Below are 14565 nucleotides of genomic sequence, written 5' to 3'. Positions count from 1 at the left end.
GGCCCGTATCAACTGATATGTATTGTGCTGGGAGCTTCCCGATACGTTTACATGGGTTAAATCGGGTCAGATCATGGTTCAGAGGGTAGCCAGGACTTAAATTGACCTCTCTAAATTGATTTTGAAAAAAATAAATAAATAAAACATAAGAAAAGCGTTGACACAGGCCGATATGCCCTACCGGCGTATTGGCGTGTGTGATACTTTGAACCTTGCTTGAGAATCTTCTCCATCCAGTGAACTAGTGGAGGCCCAGACCTTTTAGATTTCTTAAGGCTTTGACAACACATGAAGGGTGTAAGAATGTCATTTGATTGTGATTCTCAGTCGTGTTTAAGTCTAGGTAAATTCTAGACTTACCTACCATGATAGGTGTACTTCACAATCATTTGATTGTGATTCTCAAATCAGTAAGTTTCTAGACTTACCACCATGATCTATCTACCGACCAGTTCTTTGGAGATATTCCAATATTCCCTCAACACTTGGCCTAATAACAAGTCTTAGAATCTTGTATCTCAGTGACAATAATCTTAGTAATCTTATCCTCCAAAAATCTCGCTGGTCTCATCCCAAAAACTATTGACAATTTGAGCAAACTGATCGTTTCTCTCTCTCTCTCTCTCTGAAAATCAATTGTCTGGTCCTATTCCTATGGAGTTAGGAAATTTGTAAACTCTTACTAGGTTAAGCTTAAATTATAACCATCAAACAGATTTCATTCCATTTTGGGAAACTTAACCAAACTCACCATCCTGCCTATCTAGAATAATGAAATGTCGGGTCCCGTTCCTCCACAAATTGGACAGTTTGAGTCTCTTGTAGATATGTTCTTGCATCAAAAATTTGATTCATCTTTACCTCTTTCAAAATCAAGTCTGGTCCCATTCCGTTTTCTTTAAAGAATTTGTGCAGATTGAATCATCCAACCGCATACAAAAATCAATTGTCTGGTCCCACTCCTTCCTCCTCTTTAGGCTTAGTTTGGGAAAAGTAGAATATGTACAGTGCAAAAACAAGATTTAGAAATACAATATATAAGGTTTGCTCTTTACACATTTGTATTTGTAATCTTCCCAAACTAAGCCTTAGGGAAATTGAGCAACCTAAATCATCTAGTCCTCTATCAAAATCAAGTGTCTGCTCCAATTCCTATGAAGTTCGGAAACATGAAAAAGCTTACGATTTTAAATAGTAACAATCTAACAGGTTTTCATCGATCCCATCCACATTGGGAAACTTAACCAACCTAATCACTTTCTATCTTGATGATAATGAATTATCAGGTCCCATTCGTCCACAAATTGGGCAGCTTGAGTCCCTTGTATCCATCCCTTCCGCTTTTGGTAACATGAGAAATTTGAAAGAACTAGCCCTCTACCAAAATCAATTTTCTGGTCGCATTCCTTCCTCTATAGTTGACTTACGCAATTTGATTACTCTTATCATTCTATGAAAATCAATTATCTGGTTAATTCGTATCACAGCTATGGATGGGAGGCTTACTTCATTCAGAAATTCACTGCACTCAACAACCATTTTGTAGGTCCCATTCCAAAAGGCTTGGGAAACTCTACTAGTTTTAATAAGAGTCAAATATCAGAAGCTTTCGGTGTGTATAAAAGTCTGAATTATATTGGTCTGGGCTATAACAAAATGTATGGTGAGCTTTTAAAGAATTTGGAAGGATGACTTGCCAAAGTTTGGAGACACTGAAAGTGTCTGGAAATAAGATTTCTAGTAGTATATAGTAGCTGAGCTTGGGCAATTAACTCAACTAGGTATACTTGTCTTTAAATCATCTAGTGGGAGAGATTCCAAAAGAATGACCTCTTTGATAAACCTGAATTTGAGTAATAGTCAACTTTCTGGCAAATTGTTGCCGGAAATTTGTGGAGCATTGCAGAACCTAGAAAGTCTAGCTCTATCAACAAACACCACACTTTTGCAATACCCAAAGAATTAGGGAATTGTTTCAAGCTTCTTCATTTGAATTTGAGGAAAAATAGATTGAATGAGAGCATCCCATTTCAAATTGTTAATCTAGTTGTATCCTCCAAGATGCTTTGGATCACAGTTTGTAAGAGAAAATAAGATCACAGGAGAGATACCACCTCAGTTTGGAAACTTGAAAATTTTGGAAAAGCTAAACCTTTCTCACTATAAGATCCTTGGTTCTATTCCTTCCACATTTACTGAAATGCGCAGTTTGACATCCATTGATATATCTTACAACGAGCTTTTTTTTTTTTTTTGCTTCATTCGGCTACACAACGGGATCTATTTGAAGTATGGAATTAGGATGGAAGGATTGTGTACAAGGACATTATTATCTTAGAAATATTAGTAGAAAGACGAAAGAGAAGAGAAGAAAAGAAAGGAGAAGAGAGGAGAAGAATGGGAGGCAAAAAGTTCTATTGGCTATTCTATACTAGGGCGATCAAATTGAATTTGAATTCCATCAAAGAATCGAATATTGAAATAGATTTAAATTTGATTTTATGTATAAACACTAAAAACCCTAATTCTAGAGATCAGATTGAGTAAGAAACCCCTCCGATGTGTGGCTAGTGAACAAGAAAGAAAGACTTAAAAAAAAAGATTTAGAATAAGGAAAAACACCTAAGAAATCCAAGACAAGAGATAAAGAAAGAATAGGGAATGAGGGTAAGCAAGAGATGAAGAGAGCTTGGATGGCTCCAGTCAAAAGCCAAAATTTGAATGTCCAAAGCTGGAATGCCATAAAATAAGCAATAGACCAGCAAAACTGAAGAAGACAAAAATGAAATGGTTAATGGTGAAATGAGAGGTTGAAATGAAAAGTTAAAAATGATGCAACCTTCCTTGAAAATATTGAAATGTTAATTCTTTTTATAAAAGGCATTTTCACTTTTCAATCATTGTCCACTTATGTTATTCTTTTTTAATAAAATAATATTAAAGAAATGGGCACTTTTCAATCATCATCACATTGTCCTTTTACTTGGACAATATTGAAATGGGAAAATTATAGTCCGTTCAACATTTTAAATTACTTGCAGGTTGGGTCAGAACTAGCAAAACTCTAACATTCAGCTCTATTTTTCAAATTATAAAAACCCCGTCATATTATTAGAGGCTTACGCTGCTGTTGCCAATATATTGAATACAGAAAAATGCCTCTATTTCTTGATCTCCCTCTCACTTCTTCATTCTCACAATCGCCCCTCTTTGTTCAACAAACTCTCTCTCACAATCATCTTTCTCTATCAACAAATCATTTTTGTTTGGTATTATATATTTTCTCCTAATTGCTCTCTCTCTCTCCTCTTTATCAATTTCTTCATTTCACTCTCCCTCTTCTTGGATTTTTGTTTTCTGTCATTATTTTTCAATCTTTCTCCATCAATCTCTTTCCTATTCTCTCGTAGCCACTCTCCCTTTCTCTCAGATGATCTCTTATTCTCCCTGAAGTGGCTGGTCATTTATGTAAGATAAACACTTGTACGGTATTAACTAGGCCATATAAATAAACATAAGACTAACTTGAAGTTCACAAATCATATACAAATTTGACAAACGTTTTTAAGAAGCTCTTGGCCAAGTTGATTGATATGATAAAATTAGCACACCAAGTTCATTTAAATTTAGACTTAATTTTGATCCTTATACGGTATTAATAGATCGTATAAAGTAAAGCAACTGAAAGTTTAGAAGGTTAATTGTATGACATAAGAAAAGAAGGTCAAATTTGTCTTCTAATGCTCTTGGAGGCAGATAAATATCTAATTTGATTTATCTGTGTATTTTCTTAAACCACCACTCAATAAGGATCTCGATGTCTTCCCTCACGACTTCAAACTACAACTAAGAAAATTGAGAGAGAGAGAGAGAGAGAGGAGACAACTTAGATACGAAGTGGAAAGAGACAACTGTGAAATGAAGTTCATTGATTAGAGAAAGAACGGTGTGAGAGTGAGGGAGTGAGAGCCGAGAGGGAGATCAAAAGACAAAGGAAGCGGGAAAAAGGTTGAAACCTTTTCTTGTTTTCAAACATGGATTAAAAGTTTCATATTGGCAATAGTCACATAAGAATCTGATGACATGGTGAGATTTTAATAATTTGAAATGTAGAACTGGGTATCAAAGCTTTATCGGTTTTTGAACCAAGCGACAACGTAATTTGAAATATTGAACTAGCTCTAACTATAGTTTTCCCTTTTAATATATTTTTGGGTTTAATGCATAAAGTACCCCTATGATTTAGTAAATGGACAAAAACTTACTCTAACTATAGCTCTAACTATAGTACCTTCAAGTTTTTTGATAATGGACATCACCACAGAAAAAATGAAATATTAAATTTACCCTCTATTATTTTTTCAAATTTTCAAAAAATACCCAATTGATAAAAATTTTCTCATGAACCCTAATTTGTTGGCCACCTCCCTCTAATTGACGAACTTCTGATACACAACGAAGGGTTAAAGATAATTATATTGCTACGAGTTGCAAACATCGTACATAAGAGCAAGAAATCCTGCTATAGTGATGCACCTCCTTAGCTCTCTCTCTCTCTCCTTTGCCCGGTGCCTGAGAACCAAGAGGTGACTGTTGATTGCATGCCCTACAATGTGCACTATCAACTAGGTATATTGTTTGATGACCAAGGGGCAGGGGTGGCAATTTTTCACCCAACCCGCTGAATCCACCCAATCCGCCCATTTACTTGGCGGGTTGGAAATTGGTTGATTACCCATTGGGTCAATTTAAATGGGTTGGATTGTGGATAACCATTGGGTTAACCACTACAGATATAAGTGTTAATTTCTTAGTTTTTTTTTTTCTTCATTTGAATGAAATAATTTATAATTAATGCATTAATTTTCTATTAATTATTGATTAAAATTAGTTTTGTCTTGAATCAACACACTTCACCCAAATCGACATAAATCCAAATCAACTTGGCCCTAGTCCGAAACAACTCAACTTGGTCAAAATATGAATAGATATGATAACCTTGGTTCGGTTCATATGGGTTGATCAGCCTAGTCCGAACCCAAAACCAACCCATGAAAGGTCAATCTAGGTCGACCTAAATCTAGAGTGGGATGGTCCGGTCCAACCAAAAATCTGCCCACTTGCTTTGCCCGGTTTGGAACGTCCGGATTGACCCATATTCATACAACCCGACCTAAATCCAGACCAATCTGACTTACTTCTCTTGACAATTCCGGGCCAGTCGATTTGGTCCCAAACCCATGCACAAACTTGATATGGGCTGGTCCAATTCAATCTGCAATTGACTGAACTGGTCTGGTCCAGTCTGACTAGACTGATCCAGATCTAAACGGTTCAACCACCTTTAATGTGATTAGCTCGAAGACAATCCAATTAGATAATTCAAGTTGGTTTGACCAGTTTGAACCTAAGTGGTTTGGTCAAACCCAAAACCTGAACATAGTCAACTGGCTTCATTGCTTGTGTAAAAATAACATGCATGTAATGTGATTTGAACTTTCACCATTTGTATAAATAGCAACTACTATTGCAACCAAGCTATACCTAACTTATTTGTCAAGAAAGAGTTAGCTTTTTGTTTTAAGTATATAAATATAAGATTAATGGGTTTGGGCGGATTGGATTGGGTTAAAGTGGGTTTGGGTTGAACCCAACCCATTTAATTTTATATAACTGGGTCATTAATGGGTTGGTGGGTTAGATGGACTGGGTTGAAACTCAACCCAAACCAAACCCAACTTAACCCGCCCAATTGCCACCGCTACCAAGGGGACAAGGTCTCGATTGCCTAGTCAAAAAAAGTTGTGAAACTTGAATTGAAAACATTCAGATAAGCTTGGAGAACTAGATCACTTAATTGGCGACCGATGGTTGACACAACCCATATTTGATTTTGAGTTGTTGACTTCGGTCCATGTTCTCATCTTCTGCGTGACAAAGCTTGTTTGTGTGTATAACCGTATGCTTGTAAATTCATTGATGTTTTCTCCTTTTCCATCACTTCATTTTAAGAATGTTGGAAAATAGTAAAGAAGGCAGAATGAAACTTACTGGTAATCGCTTTCCAAACCCAGAACTTGCACGAGCATAGTGTTGCAACACTGTAAAACTGAGAATTTGCAAAGAGAAGGAGGGCTGAGTCGTGCCACTTGGTCACTCTCCTTAAAACCACATTTACCCCCTATGGTGCAGTCGGGTGATTGCAAATCGGTCACCAAGATAAAACACCCCACATCCCATGCCCCGCCCCAACCCCCACCACCTCGGGCGAAGCTTGGGCATCGGTCATGATGTCACCCCTCAGCCTCGTAGACCCAGCACTTTCACTAGGAGGGTCATCACCCCGCCGGCTGCCCTCGGTGCCTCTAGGAGCAGTCCTCTCCCTCAGTATTCAGATCTCGGGCCTCTGAGGTGAGCCCTCAGACTCATCATAGTCGCTCTCACTATTATTGATGGAAGTAGTGGGACAAGTCGAGCTTGCACCCGACAAGTCAGGGAGATCATAGCATTCATGACCGAAATTGGAGTAAGACATGACTAAGGATGCATTCTTTACCTAGTGGACGAGGTCTCTAAAGATTAGAGGATTGGCTAAGATGATGGTCGAGGTATCTGAAAGCTCAAGATGAAGAAGGCAAATGGTGACAACTGCCTCGACCAACACCCTATTTAAAGAAAAATGAATGGTTCAGATCGACTCTGATCCAACGTCCGTGGAGCAGCCAACCTAATAGCCCAATTCGATGCGTGACATGTGTCGTCAACCTCAAGGATACAAAATGACGCGAAGTGGGTTAGTCGGTTCGACTGCCAGTCCTAGGCAAAAGGTGACTCAAGCCAGACAACCCAATGCCTGTCTTGCGTATGGTCACGACCTATCGACCTGAGAGCCGTCACATGTATGGCCATGACCCAATGCCCGTCTCGCGCACGGTTGCAACCAACCGACTCCGAGACCCATCCCACATATGGTCATTACCTATCAACGTCAGCACTCGTCTCGCACAAGGCTACAACAGACCGATCCATCACCCGTCCCATGCACAACAACAATTAGTCAACGCCGACACCTATCATGCGCATGGGTCCGCTGCGACGACTATGAAGCACATGGTTGAGGGTCACAATTACCTCATACCCGTGCATGGCATGGTACTTAGCCCTTGGCCCTCCATGACACTCCTAAGAGACGGAGTCAACAGCAAAGCAGTTTCCAGCAAGGCAACTAAGGGAAGCCCTCAGAGGTCTTCACTTTTGAGCAAACGCCCTCTCTAATGAAGTCGAGGTCCTCACCTAACACGCCATCCAACGCCTCCCAATGATGATGTTGCACTCTCTTCGGCCAAAGCCGAGGTCACCACTCAACCCTCCTCTACAGCCTTGAGAGTAGGGGCAAATGATATAGGCTCATGTGGCAGGGCCAAGATGGCACCACATGCCACATGGCATCAGATGGATCACATCCTAGCCGTCCACTGCTAACAACCTCAACCAACTCCCAAGCGAGCTTAGCATTCAGGTAACCTCGTTTGAGCTCCTCCACTCAAGTCTCGTTCAACCCCCTTGTTACGCACTTAACTAACTTGACCATTAGAGTCTCTGCCCCTGGAACGCACTAATAATACCTGGGGCCTCTGATGTGCTCTTTGATCCTCAAGTCGGATATATCAGCCTTCGAACGCACTAATCCTCGACTAAAAAAATAAAATTATCTTATTGCCCTCAACCCATCCTTGACGGCAACGTATCTTATGTTATATGATTTAGAACAATTGGACAAAACTGACGGACATGTTGTAAAAATCTTTGCATAATATAATATTCATTATATTTAATTTGTGAAGTTTCACCAACATTTTAAACCACATTCCTCAATTTGTATATTTATTTTTCATGATTTGGCAAAGGGTAATTAATTGTTGGACTGTCAGATTAATCTTGGATTTGATACGAAGGAATTATGACGACATAACACCCCCCCCCTTATATAGTTATGCCTCCCACTTGGTAACCCCGGGTCCCATCCCATTTGATCATCTCAGTTCCCATCAAATGAGAGACTGAGGTTTTTCCTATATCCTATATCCTATAATTCTCACAGGACAGTATAACCAAAAAATAATAAACAAAAAATCTGGACCTATCAAAATTGTCTCCTAGTTGATCTTGACCGCCACATTATGTACAAATTGGTTTTAGCTCATTGATCACATTCAAACGAAGTACCAAATCAACCAAAGATGTGATCCATTAACGTGGTCTTGCAAAATCTGTGAACTATATAGTCTAAGCCATCCAAGTGATTCCAAAACTTCAACTAATTCAAACTGCTCAAATAATTTGCAAAATCAACTTAAAATATCAAGGCATCAAAGTGATGCCCAATAACAACAGATTAATCTCGTCCATCCAAATTATGTGCTATAATACTAAATTGGACAAATTAATGATCAAATTTGTCAAAATGGATGGTATCATAAATACAAGTCAATGAATCTAAGCCATCTAAGCGACATGCCTAAATTTTCACACGATAGAATTAATGTATGATCTCTTCCTCAATAAAATCAGAAATACCACTTTAAAAGTATAAATATTATATTGTTAATTTCTTAATTTTTCATCCATCTTAAAACCATTGGAGGGCTCGATGCATGTGATACTGAAATACAAGGAATACAAGTGATTAAATGTCACAAAAAAAAAAAAAAGAAAGGGTAAAATACAAAAAACCTCCCCTGAAGTTTTGAGAAACTCAACAAAAACCTCCCTTTTGTCACTATTCCAGACAAAAAACGTTAAATTGATGCACCGGTTTTTTCCAAATATCCATTCTACCATTTTATAAATTTTTTTTACATACAAAATTACTGAAATAATTCTATTTTAACTCAATAAAAAAACATATTTCAGTAATTTTGTATGTAAAATTACTGAAATGATCGTTAAAAGAGGTTTTTGTTGAGCTAAAATAGGGATATTTCAGTAATTTTATATACAAAATAATTTATAAAAGGGTAGAATGGGTATTTGGAAAAAACGTGCATCAATCTAACATTTTCCATCTGGGACAGTGATGGAAGGGAGGTTTTTGTTGAGTTTCACAAAAGTTCAGGGGAGGTATTTGTTAAAATGAAACTAGAGGGGAGGTTTTTATGATTGTCAGAAACTTCAAGGGAGAATTTTTATTTTACCCAAAAAGAAAAGAAAAACACAATAATGCATGGGGAAAAAGTGACATACCATGTAGGGAAGGTCCCTCTAATTTATCATAAATTTTATATGTGAAATTTTGGAAATAAATATCAAATATATTGGGTACAAATGTAACACTTGAAGCTTAGACTAAACTTGGGAAGAGTATATAAATACATATATATATATATATATATATATATATGGAGTATAAATACATATAATACAAAACCTTGCATTTCGTATTATTTTATATGTATTCGCACTGTATATATTTGTATTTGTACACTTTCCAAACAGAGCCTTAGGCTGTGCTTGGTTGCATTACAACTTTAGTTGCACTAATCCAAATGGATATTAATGCAAATGAAAAAAAAATGCAAACTCTCATTTAATTTTTCTTTTTTGGATTTTACTTTATTCCGATTCATATCTTAATTTAGTTCATTTGTAATGCAATCAAAAGCTAAAATTTGAAACAAAAATAGATCGGAATTTACACTCAAATCATTCGCACTGTTACAGTTTTGCATCAGTGCAAATTTATTTGCATTGCAACCAAACACAGCCTTAGAATCAGTTGGAAAGATTATAAATACAAATATGTATAGTACAAATACATACAAAATATAAGGTTTTGCACTTTACAAATTTGTATTTATACTCCTTCCAAGCTTATCCTTAAGAAAGTTAAATAAAAACAAATAATAAAATTTTCCCTTTAAATTTCCTCTATCATTTTCTACTCAATTTTCTTTATCGAATGCATAGTTCAGCTAGAAATGGTCATAGACGACCCTCGATCTTCATTCATGTCTGTTGCTGCCAAGGTTGGGCCAAGGGCAACAATGTATTTTCACTTCCTTAGTCAAGGGCTAATACATATGAGGGCTGATGAAGTCAAGCGCCTGTAAGTCCGACCTGTGGAGGAGGAAGCAGATTAGAGGCCCCGAGCGTTATCCCAAGGGCGGAGACTCTGGTAGTCAAGTTAGTAAGTGCGTAGCAAGGGGTCGAACGAAGCCCGAGAGGGGTATCTAAGACGAGGTCACCAAGATGCTAGAGAGCTTGAGAGTAGAAAAGCCAAGATAGCTTACCTAGGGACTAACGCCACTTATTTTTACTTGAGCCTACCTGGAGTTTGTTTACAACGAACAACTAGGATGCCATTCGGACAATGCCATATGCGCCTACATCACTGTCCATTGTGGAATAGTCTAGATGTTCCTAATCTATGGGTTAGATTATGATGCCAGGAAGGCATGATATCAAAAAAGGTAGAAACCAATCAGAAGGATTTTCGTCAAAATTCACTAGGGGGTGATTGGTGAAAGCCTTTCTAGTATCATATTTTTCCAGCATCAAAGAATCTCCCTTAATTTAATCTGCCCAATCTGATTTTATCGCTCTTCCTAATACTCCCATATAGTATGCATTGGTCTAGTTGTTGCTAATCAGTGGCTTATGCCATTTTGGTTCACTTCTTTGGGCCTCATTCTCGTAATTCTTGCTCATTCTAGGCATGAATGGGCAAGAATGAATAACATTAGTGTTTGGTTGCAAAATTCTTGCCCAAGGCCACATTCTTTTTAGAATGAAAAATCAGCCCCATAGCACAAAAGTTGACTACTATAGCATGAAAACTCTACCTATAAAACTATCGCCCCATCTTGCTCATTTCATTCTTTGAGGAAACTCTACTTATAAAACTATTGCCATAGATGTTTACTTTTGCGAAAGCACTTTTACAAAAGTACTTTTATAAAAACACTTTTACGGAAGTACTTTAGGAAAGCACTTTTATAAAAGCACTTTTACGGAAGTACTTTTAGGAAAGCACTTTTATAAAAGTACATTACTAAAGCACTTTTACGAAAGTACTTTTAGAAAAGTACATTTACAAAAGCACTTTTATAAAAACACTTATAAAAGACTTTTACAAAAGCACTTTTACAAAAGTACTTTTATAAAAGCACTTTTATGCAAGTACTTTTATGAAAGCATTTCTATAAAAGTACCTTTTTAAAAGCACTTTTACGAAAGTACTTTTATGAAAGCACTTTAATAAAATCACTTTTACGAAAGTGCCTTTATAAAAACACTTTTATGGAAGTACTTTTACGGTACTTTTATAAACACATTTACAAAAGTACTTTTATAAAAGCACTTTTATGAAAATACTTTTACGAAAACACTTTAATAAAAGCACTCTTACGAAAGTACTTTTATGAAAGCACTTTTACAAAAGTACAAAAGCACTTCTAGGAAAATACTTTTATAAAAGCATTTTTATTAAAGTACTTTTATAAAAGCACTTTTATAAAAACACTTTTACAAAACATCTATGCCAATTAGCAAACATTGACTAATGAAGACCTAGGCTGGTGGTTTGTGAATACCAACAATTTTTTTTTATTTTTTTCTTTTTTAAGAATGAAAATGAGCAACATAAGACACTTGTTAGTTTGAGAAGAATTAATTTTTAGGAAAAAAGTGTTTGGTTTATAGCAATATTTTCTCATTTTGCCTATTTTTACCCATTCTTTTCCATTTTAGAATTCATCTTGGGTAAGAATGAGAAAGAATGCTAATTGAACCAAACATGGCCTAAATTTCTACAAACTCCGCTGCAAGTGAGCCACTAGTTTTAGGAACGATCTTGGCCTAACACGTTAATGGGTGGACCAAAAGCATTCTTTTATGTTTAGTTTGAAGGAAAATGTAGAGAAAGGAAGGGAAAGTAGGGAAACCTATACAAGGTTTGTAAAGATTTTCCTTTACCTTCCTTTCTCTACTTTTTCCTTCATACCAAATACAGTCTTAAGCTTAATATGTGTCAACTGACTTTAAGCTTGTTTGAATGCAACCAGGAAAGAATAATAGGGTGACAAAGACCACCATGCCAAAACCTCAAAATCATCTTTTTAACAACAAATCCCTATCAAAGAAAGAAGAGAAAGACAATGACCTTCACTCCATTCACTCCAATAGTCAATATATTGCTCATTTAGAAAGTTCATCATTCAAAACTCAACCGTATTCTCCACTCGATGTATATATCATCCAAAAGATAGGTATTGGATTTACACTTGTCAGTAAAAGTATTGTGTATACCATGTTCAAACACTGATTTTAATCAATTATCATCAATTATCATTATTATTCTGAACAGTAAGGCCTCGTTTGATTTGCAGGAGTCAGAATTGGAATAGGCTATTCTGATACCAACTGTTTGGTCGGGTGCCCAGCATGACGGATTGTAGGTCATGCCAGGCATAGCACAATCATATGGGCAATGTCGGTGCTAGGGTTTCAGATCCATGGGCTGGTACGGCACGACACACATTTAAGTGGATATTATTTACAATAATTATATATAAACAATATTATATAATAATTATAATATTATAATGTTATTTATATATTATTTATAATAATTATATAATATATTAATATATATATATAATTTTATTTTCATCTTTATTATTGCATATATAAACAATATTCTATACATCAAAATTTATATAAAATACAATTTTAAGATCTTTCATTTTCGTCTATTCTTTAATTTATGCTAAATTTTTCATTTCTTTTTCAAAATTTTTAAAAATCATGGCTTGACCCGGTTTATGGCCCAACCTGGCCCAAGGCTTGGCTCACGGCACGACACAGGCCATGCAGGCTTGGGCCGTGGGCCATGCTGGGCCGAGTCCCCAAAGTATCCCGGAGGAGGGAAGCATGACTTGCAAACCGGCACGACATGACCTACACTTTGCATGGGCTGCATGCGAGCTGTGTCATGCCGGCCCAATACGACCTGATTTACACCTAAGGATTTGGGTGAATTTTGGAACTAATGTCCATCCTGTTAGTTCCGCACGACTGAATGAAGGAGTTTGTGTAGGATGACAGTTTTTGGTCTTTGAATGTTTGGGGCGCCCCACATCTGATGCGAACTCCTCATATCTGCACTAGTAGCCTATTCTCAATAAAAAGTGCATTACAATAGAAGAATTGGGATCTTTACCAACAAAACGCATTCCAATCCTCTATTAACCTGTGAGATAATGTTGGTGGAGGGTTGGAACGTGTTTTGTTGGCAGGTGACCTGGACTCACAATAGAAACCCAACTCAGCGGAGAGAAAAAAAAAAAAAAAAAGATTGGCTGTTACAATTGAAACATTCTCAGGAAACTGAAATTTGGTGAGAGAAGATAGAGAGGAGACAAGGGAAAGGGCAAACTCGAGGTTGGAAGGAAACGATAAAAAGAAAACCAAAAATTGGAGCGGGCAACAAATACATTTTCATTTTCTAACTCGGTGTTGTGCTGTTAGTTGGACGTTGTAGTCTTACTATCTAAGACACTTAGGCCCCTTTGCTTTTTAGTAAGTTATTTATCCAGGTAAATGCAGTTACTTAGATAAGTTTTTCTTGTGTAATACTTACCCATGTTCTTTTATTTCCCAAGTAAAAAAGGAAATGACCATTTTAGCCATAAAAATCCATTATTAAATGGGGCATTTTTGTTCCATTCAAGTGTTGAAATCTTTGCCCTTGATTGGAAAGTTATTTATGCATTTAGGAGATGGGTATACCCAAGAAAATAAACTTTCCCTGCTTCCCACATTAATCTGAAAAAATAACATTGGATTCTTGATCAATGGAAACCAAAATCCTACTGATCAACTTTTCCCCCTCTCAAAATCCAAAAAAAGAACACCCCCTTGGACAAGTATAATTGATGACAGAACCTACTCTGAAATTAAACCTCCCCTTTCACACACAAGGGTGAATGATTTTGAACATAAATTGACAATTGAAGTTACATTTCATGGAAATTCATGGCAAGGCGCAAGAGTAGTCATCCAATAGCCAATACCCAATAAATCTTTCTTCCAATGATCCACAGGTTAATTTCCCCAGGTTATAAAGCTCAATAGCTCACACCCTATTTGGTGTATCAAACACACAAAGCTACTACTTCTTCATTACCCACAACCATAGCTACGACGACTTGGCCATCTTCTTGGGGCTTTGAGAAATCCAAATCCTTCACTCTTACCCTGCTACCTGCAGCCTTGCTATCTGTGTTACCAAGTTTTTGTTTCTCTCATGCCTCTCCTTTTCCTTCTACTACAACCTCAACAACCATGGCAGCTGTTGATACTAGTATGATAGCAGAATTACAAGTGGAAGCCCTCCTCAAATGGAAAGCTATCCTCCCTGAGCAAACCTAGTTTCTTCTCACTTCTTGGAGATCAATGCTTCCTTCTAATGGTAGTGGTGCTACAAACTCTTCTGTCCAATTCAATCACTGCAACTGGGTTGGAATTGTCTACAACCAAAGGAAAAGCATCATTGAAATAAACCTC

This window comes from Nelumbo lutea, chromosome 8 (genome assembly GCF_056320005.1).
Source record: "Nelumbo lutea isolate HS-2025 chromosome 8, American lotus-T2T, whole genome shotgun sequence".
Classification (NCBI taxonomy): domain Eukaryota; kingdom Viridiplantae; phylum Streptophyta; class Magnoliopsida; order Proteales; family Nelumbonaceae; genus Nelumbo; species Nelumbo lutea.
The sequence above is the reverse complement of the archived record's forward strand: the minus strand, read 5'-3'. Positions refer to the sequence as shown.